Here is a 7,776-nt window from a genome sequence, read left to right on the forward strand (position 1 = left end):
TGGAAAGCTCTGAATTTAAAGGCCAAAAAAAAAAAAAAAAAAAAGAAAAGGGAATGTGTTGGCTCATGATACTGGAAACATCGGGCATGGCACTAAATCACACTAGGCTGGATCAGAGGCTGAAAAACACCCCTTTTGTCCTTGCATCAGCCAACCTGCCTTTGATCTCTGTTCCTCTCTTTGTGGGGTCCTTAACTCCTACAGAACATGCTTATCCACGTTGTTAGAGAAGGGAGACACCAGCATCTTTCACTCTAGATTTGTCAGGCCTAGGACAGGTGTTATATGAGTTAGCTACTGCTCCATGACAAATCATCCCCCACATCAGCAGTCCTTTATCATCTCACAGAGTTTTTGAGGGTCAGAAATCTGGGAGAAGCTTAGCTGGGGGGCTCTGGTTCAAGGTCTCTCATGGCATTGTGGTTAAGGTGTTGACCAAGGCTGCAGTCATCTGAAGGGACTAGAGAAACTGCCTCCAAGCTCATTGACGTGGTTGTAGGTAGGAAGCTTCAGTTGCTTGTCATGTGGACCTCTCCACAAGGCTGCTCACATGGCATGGCAGCTGGCTTCCCCCAGAGTGAGTGATCCAAGTGAGAGAAACCACATGGAAGCCACTATACCTTTTAAAACCCAATCTCAGAAGTAATGCGTTGTTTCTGCTTGTTCTATTGGTTACACAGATCAACCCTAGTAGAGTGTGTGAGAGCACCAGACAAGAGTTTGAATACCAGGAATGGAGTGATGGCTGAGGGCCATCAGAGAGGCTCGCTTCCACAGATGCTGCAATAGATAGGACTGTGAGATGGCCCCAGATTCTTGCTTCTTTCTATACACCTGTTGTGTAATTTCCTCCCCTAGAGTGTGGGCCATGCCTCTGAATATGATTGGGTAGTCAAGGCCTTGATTCAATTCATTATATAACAAAGGTGAAGGTATTGTGCAGATGTCCTTAAGGTCCCATACCAGTTGATTCTGAGTTAACTATAAAGGGGATTATTCTAGGTTAGTCTGACCTAAGCAGTGAGTACTTTGACAGAGGGTCAGAGACTTGAAGTAGTGGAGATAGTCTCCTATTGGCTTGAAGAAGCAAACTGCCATATCATGGAGAGGGCTATGTGCCAGGGAATGGAGGGTGGCCTCTACTTGCTGTAGGCCTCAGTGCTATAGCTATAAGAAACGAGATTTTGCCAATGGTTAGTGAGCTTGGAAGAGGACTCCAGGCCTTAGATGAGACAGTGGCTCTGGCTGATACCTTGATCACAGCCTGGTGAAACCATGAGCACAAGATATATTTAAGCTGTGCCTGGATGGGTGTTGTTTTAAGCTGTTAAATTTGTTAGTAATTTGCTATGCAGCATAGAAAATGAATACAAATGCCCACCTTTGAAAGGTAAAGGATATGCAGGTGTTCTGTCAGTCTCTCTCCATATTCTCCCCAAGGCAAGAAAGGTGCCAAGAAAGGAGGGGGATGGCAAGGACTGTAGGCAAACTGAACTTAGCTCTTGGAGTTTATTATAATCTTCCAAACTTGGAGATCTTCACCATTTCAAGGATGTGAATCATTGAGCAACAATGCTCCCCACTAATGTCTTAGACATTGTTCTTAATGTGGTCGGTATACCACTCATAAGGGAACTTTCTGGAGTGTTTGTTAAAATATAAACTCCTGGGCCTCGCTCTAGATGAAATGACTCAATTTCTATGGGGTATAGCTTAGAGATATGTATTATTTTTACTAATAATTACATAGTTTTTTATTTTGAAAATTAGAAAAAAATGTGAAGTACAGTGAATGCTTATATGCCTTTCACCAAGAATCCTCAATTGTTATTTTATCCAATTTTATTTCTCATATACATATTTATGTATAATTTTGTTGGTGAACCATTTGAAAGATACAAACATCATAACATTTTACCCCTAAGCACTTTAGTACAGATCTCCTACAAATGAAGTTATATAATCATTTACTCTTATCACATTGACGAAATGAAACATTGATGTATTATCTAATACAGCCAATATCTTCCAGTAATTCTCAAAATGCCCTTTAGATGATTACTTCTTAAGGTTTGATCCATAAACCTGTAGCTTAGGCATCACTGTATTTTGACAAGAATGCAGTGATTCATATGCACATCAGTTTGAGAAGCCCCGTAGCAATTTTTTGATGGAATGCCTAATCAAGGATCACATTGCCTTTTGGTTACCAATGTTGTCTTTACTCTCCCCAGTCTTTAAACTAGAATAGTCCATGTTTTTCTATTTTCAATTCTCTTTTTCTGCTACCTTCCACCTTCCCTCCCTTCCCTCCATCTACCCTGAATTTAGAACCTCTTCTATGATTTTGAAAGTAGCCATGGATAAACTGTGTAAAGGTTTAATGACTGCCACAAATAAGATGTAGAAAAGCAAGGTGGCAAGTGATATCACTAGGATTTGACTGAAGTTTCATGAAAGATGTGGTACTTCTGTGGATCTTGAAATCACAGATGCTGACTGCAAGGAAAATCACTTGTGGGGATAAGCATGGGGCATTTGGGAAACTAAGTAAGTCTATCAAGTCACTAAGTCAGGAAACAAAGAACATCCTTTGAAAGGTAAGTTGTAGCTTGATTCATAAACAATCAGAAATCTTCAGTAAAAAAATAATTTCCAGACTCACAGAAAAACGTGAGTAGGCTACTTAACTGTGGAAATGAAAATTATCTCTGTTTGGTGTAACTAGTGAGTTTTAGTTTTTAAGTGTACTTCCTACCAGTCTTTATAAAAAGGGATCATTGTAAAAGCCTGACTAGCATTATAAATTTCATACAATAACTTCCCATAACATTAAATATCAATCCAGCCCTCAAAGTCACCTCAAATAATGTACATTTCCATATCCTATTTTATTTCCCCATATTATTTTAATCTTCCCCCTATTATTGGACATTTAAGCTGCTTCCAGTTCTTCACTGTAACAAAAAGCCTTGTTCATACATCTATTATATTTCTGATTATTTTCTTGTAGTAGTCCTAACAGGGTTGCTGGGGCAGAACTTAAAATAGACTCAAACTGGGGTGTGTGCCCAGCTCACATCAATTCCCTTCGAGGCTCTGGCTGTGCTATCATTCTGTCTCTGTCCCTAAATCATCTGATCCAGGAATAGAGGACCTAGATTGAAGCTGACCACCACCACCTCCCTAAAAAAGTGAAGATTTGGAATCCTGACAGAGGCAGAAAAGATAGGACCATCTCAGGTAGGGACTTGGTGCAATGCCCTCAGGTGTCTGCAGCTGGGCTTTGACATTGCACTATTCCTATTTCTTCCAGAAGCTAGTTTGTGCAACCCTTGCTTGAGTCATAAGCAATCTTAGACTTCTTTCCCCAAATCTATGTTTTGCTTGTTATTCTGAGTTCCTCTCTGTTGCTACCAACAAAACAAAACAAAACAAAACATCCCAGCTGATACTGATGGTGGATTGCATAGAGTTACATGTAATATACAATGATACCTAGAGAACCATAGTATTTGGAATCAGTCATTCAACCTTACCAGCTTGAGAGGCAGTGAGACACCCTGCTGTGTTCTGGGACAGAAATGTAAAAGCTCATGATAAGTGGTTGCCAAATATCTCATCAACCTCTTACCCTCATGCAACTGGACCTCTCCTTAGAGTGAATCTCCAGATGTTTGGATAACTGTTTCTGAAATAAAAAGAACAGAGGCTGATGAGGCACCCTGGTGCCACAAATTATGTAGCTGGTTCTGGTCCAAGGTCACAGTCATTAAGTGGAGGTGATATGACTCAAACCTAGGCAATCTCACTCCATAGCCTTGGTTCTTAACCACTTCTTTACACTCCCTTGCCAAATTCAGCTAAGTCTCCTTTATATGAAAGAAACTAATGCCAAATGTCCCCCAACTATAGAGATCCAGAGTTAGCAAATAAAAACACAAGATTTCCAGTTAAATCTGAATTCCAGATAACCAACGAATGATTTGCTTTAGTATAAGTATGTCCCAAATAATGCATAGGACATGTTTATAATAAAAAAAAAAAGTATTAGCTTATCTGAATTCAGATTTAGCTAGACATCTTGTATTTTTTCTGGCAACCTGTACACGGTCCGATATCATATCTTTTTTCATTATTGCTCTCTCAGTAACAAAAATGAATTTAAATTCAGCACATACATGCCACAAAGGGTACAGTGCAGAAAACATTTCAGAGGAACTATCAGAAGTTCAGATCTGCTGAAATCATTACTACATCAATACTCCCCAGGCAGTCTCTATTCAATGAGCTAGCCTAGGCGGCCAGCTTTCATTTCAAGTTTGATGGCTTGGTTAAGTGTGAACCATTGCTGAATGCTGTCCTACACTAAGTGACATTGAATTTCAGCCCTTCCATCATTCTGGAGGCTTTCTTGCTTTCAAAGTCTGCAAGAACTAGGAACATTAGTTTGGATATATGTATGTGTCTGGCCCAACTACCTCCCATTCTGTTCTGTTACTGGGGCTCAGAAGCATCTTCTTTCCCATGAGAAAGATTACTGAGCCAGGTTGCAGAATTCTTTAAAAATGCACATTGCTATCTGTTTTTGTAGGCCAGAGGAGACTGCAGAAGAGAGAGATACAGTGAAAATGGGATCCCTAAACTCAGCATAGTTAGGAGGAGTCATGCTGAAAGCAACTGATTGCAGACTCCAAGCGGGTGTGGTCAGAAATCCAAAGGCGGTGCAGTATTCAAGGCTCAGGAGAAAGTCAGACAAGCAGACATCTTTGGCTCAAATTAAACATGGAGTCTTCAGGAATTAAATTGATGAGCCAGCCTTTTTTGTTTGTTTTTTACTTTTTTTGACATAAAAAACAAATTCCATTCTTTAATTGCCATCAATGTTGCAATGGCTAAAGGCTAAACCAAGGAACTAGATGAGAACAAGGTGTGGATATTCACATATACATCTTTCAAGCCCTTGAAAATATCCCAGGATATGGTATTACTTTTGATCAACTATTTGGAAGGCATGGGGGAGACAAAATACTGCCATTTGGTTTTCCTACTCTTAAGTAGACTTTACAGAAGAGGTCAGGGAGCTAGTTAATTTGGGGATTCCAAAAGTTGCCAAGGATAGACATTCCTGTTATGTACTCAGAGAAAAAAAAATGTGTCAATTATAGTCCCACAGAGACTAGTGTGAGTAAACTTAGCTGACCTACACGTAGAGTCTTTCCAGGAAAATAGTATCAACTTCAATTATTCACAACAGAGGGAATTTACTGCAGGCAGCCAGTTAAAAGAGGAATTGGGAAATCAAGAAGATGATAGTGAGAAACTGGGGCGCCTGCATGGCTCAGTTGGTTAAGCATCCAACTCTTGATTTTGGCTCTGGTCATGATCTCATGGTTCATAGGATTGAGCCCCATTTTGGCCTTGTGCTGAGAGTGCAGAGCCTGCTTAAGATTCTCTCTCTCCCCCTCTCTCTCTGCCCCTCCCCCATTCACATGTTTTCTCTCTCTCAAAATAAATAAATAAACTTAAAGAAGATAGTGAAAAACTCATGGTACAGTAGGAAGTTGCTTCTGTGAGGGGAGGAGTCGATACTATGGGGTCCCAGGGATGAGGGTGCCTCATGGAAGCTGGAATCCTGGCAACTTTGCCTGTCAGGAGCTTGAGCCACAGAAAAGATGGAACTGGTGCCAGAAAAGTTGCCTAACATATTATTTAATCAGGTGCTGATCTCCTTGTAACTTCTGTCCATATATTGTGTCCTCATTGGAAGAAATTTATGCAGTGACTGAGGCAGATCTGGATACTGAATGTGTATATAGCAAACCCTAACAGAATTGCAATAAAAGCTCCTAGACTTTGAGAAAGGCTTTGCTTTCTTTAGCAAAGGATATTCATTTCAGAAATTGTGTCTAGGTAGATCAGATAGCATAGAGTTTATGAAGAACATACTTGAGTTTTAGAGTCTATGATCAGAGATCCAGTATCTACACCAAGTTGTGCCTTCCAGTGTTCTATTAAGCAAATAAATTACATGAGAAAACTGCTTGTATACCATCAGAAGCCCATCAAGCAAGCAGTGAGAAGGAGGCTAAGCTGAACTGACTCCATCAATGCCTAGTCACGTGATTGAGAGCCTCTTGTGCAGTGAAGGCTTTCTGGTGAGCATTCACATGGAACATGAAAAAGGCAGCCATAAGAGTAGAGATGGAGGCTCTGTATAGACTCCACCACACAGTCTTTCCCTCATCAAAGCAAACCAGGCTATGCCACAGCTGAGCACTCACTTTGTTAGCCTTAGAGATCGGCCCACATCTCTGATGTGGCATCACACTTAACAAAGAGAAGTTGGCTCCTTGCTGGATTATATGTAATTGCTTCTGCTATAGAAGGGAATTCTATTTCCCTCTTCCACTCCCTCCTGGGCATGCCTTTGCCAGAACTACCAACTGCAGTCTTACTGAATGCTTCATACGCAATCATTATCCCACCCAAATTGGCTGTGAAGGGAGTTCCTTGATCAAAAGCAAAGAAAGAAAGGGGTTCCTGGGTAGCTCAGTCGGTTGAGCATCAGACTTCAGCCAAGGTCATGATCTTGCGGTTCACGAGTTCGAATGAGTTCGAGCCCTGCGACTGGCTCTGTGCTGACAGCTCAGATCCTGGAACCTGCTTCAGATTCTGTGTCTCCTAATCTCTCTGTCCTTCCCCAGCTCAGGCTCTGTCTCTCTATCTCTCAAAAATAAATAAAAACATTTTTAAAAAATTATAAAAAACAAAACAAAACAAAGAAAGCCATGGACTAATTCAAATGTAATTCATTATTTTTTTCTATCAATGAAGCTGCAATCCTTCTAATATGGTAGAATGGTCTCTAAAAACTTAACACTGAAATCTTCCAGGGCATCTTCTACCTGATGATATAGCTACTTCACAGAAGATTGTTTAGGCTCCAAACCAATGTTCTAAATAAGGAACTATTGGGGTGCCTGGGTGGTTCTGTTGGTTAAGCTTCTGACTCTTGGTTTCAGCTCAGGTCATGATCTCATAGTTTGTGAGTTTGAGCCCTGCATCGGGCTGTCCGCTGTCAGCACAGAGCCCGCTTTGGATCCTCTGTTCCCCTCTCTCTCTGTTCTTACCCCACTTGTGCTCTCTCTGCCTCTCTCGAAATAAATAAATTAATTAAATTAAAAAAAATAAATAAGGAATTATCTCTCCATAGTTAGAAGATGTGATCTAGGAACCATGGACTGAGGAGAGAGTGAGGTGTCTAATAATTATAACAAAGCTACTCTCAGTTTTTACTCACTGTGGCTTTTAGTGTCCTTCATCTTTGTACTTGAGGGCTCGATGCAGTGGTACTTCTGAATTAGAAACTAAGACTGGTCATTGGGTTCTTCATGCCAGGGGAAAATGGCAGAAATGTGGGATACTACATAGCTAGGGTGACTAACCATGCCTAGTAAGAATACTATGATTACTGCTGTGCAGTTAGGGATCCACTAAGTTCCTATCATATTCCTCCTTTCTTTTATGTTCTTGGTGGAAAAGGTTAGTGGGAGACCATTGTCCCTATGTAGGTAAGACCACTAAGAATGGAAGCCATTCAAGAATCAAGGTTCAGGCTACCCATCAGGGACATAGCTAAGGGACTAGCAGAAGGCAAGGAGATCACAGAATAGGCATAAATACCAGTTCTGGCTTCAGGAGAAGTGGCAGATAGAAAGAATATGGCCTGTTTCCTTGATTGTTGTGACATGACTTAGAAAAAAGCATCTTCTA

Source organism: Leopardus geoffroyi, chromosome C2 (assembly GCF_018350155.1).
Source record: "Leopardus geoffroyi isolate Oge1 chromosome C2, O.geoffroyi_Oge1_pat1.0, whole genome shotgun sequence".
Lineage (NCBI taxonomy): Eukaryota > Metazoa > Chordata > Mammalia > Carnivora > Felidae > Leopardus > Leopardus geoffroyi.